Source organism: Neophocaena asiaeorientalis, unplaced genomic scaffold (genome assembly GCF_003031525.2).
Source record: "Neophocaena asiaeorientalis asiaeorientalis breed wild unplaced genomic scaffold, Neophocaena_asiaeorientalis_V1.1 scaffold694, whole genome shotgun sequence".
Lineage (NCBI taxonomy): Eukaryota > Metazoa > Chordata > Mammalia > Artiodactyla > Phocoenidae > Neophocaena > Neophocaena asiaeorientalis.
Genome location: NW_020174226.1, coordinates 347,037 through 347,603, shown reverse-complemented (window position 1 = coordinate 347,603; position 567 = coordinate 347,037). Strand labels below are relative to the sequence as shown.

General features: G+C 67.2%; 1 protein-coding gene across 1 annotated transcript in view; it reads right to left on the bottom strand.

The window, feature by feature from the left end:
• Positions 1-125, bottom strand: part of KMT5C (lysine methyltransferase 5C) — an 8,369-nt gene extending 8,244 nt beyond the window's left edge. Inside the window, exon 1 of the mRNA XM_024755226.1 lies at positions 19-125. The gene's annotated coding sequence lies outside the window, so the exon portion shown is untranslated. The remainder of the gene's footprint in view (positions 1-18) is intronic.
• Between the last annotated feature and the right edge of the window lie 442 nt (positions 126-567).

Genomic DNA, 567 nt, shown 5'->3' with positions numbered 1-567 from the left:
CCCCGCGCCGCCCCTCACCCGCTTCTCCTCCTCCTCCTCCTCCTCCTCAGGCGCCTGGGCTGCGGCTGCCACCACCTCCCACAGCCTTCTCCAGCTCTCTTCAGACACGGTCGCCGCGCCTCCCGTCTGCCCAGCCGGGCCCGCCTCGCAACGGCCGTCACGGCCTTCCATTGGCCAACGTCGCCGCCATTCTTCAGTCGCTCTGAAGCTTGCGCCGCTCCCGTTGGCCGGACTCCGCTCTGCCCCTCCCTGCCCGCCCCACGGTCAGCGCCCCTAAAAAACTCCGTGTCGCCCTCGCTGCTGTTGAGAGCCGCCAACTGCACCCAGTGGCTGCCGCCGCTGTCCTTCCGGCGCTGCCATGGAGACGTATCCCCGCCCACGACCCAAAGTCGACGCCCTCATTGGCCGAAAGCGCCGTCGCTCCGGGAGAAACGCGGGTTTGGGTCGGGTTATTTGGGTCCAAGTGGAAAGAGGGCGGGTACCGCCTGCTCCAGAGCCCGTATGTGGTTGGTTGGCCTTGGAGCGACTCATGCTTCCATTGGCTAAGGTCTCCGCCTGTCACCATAG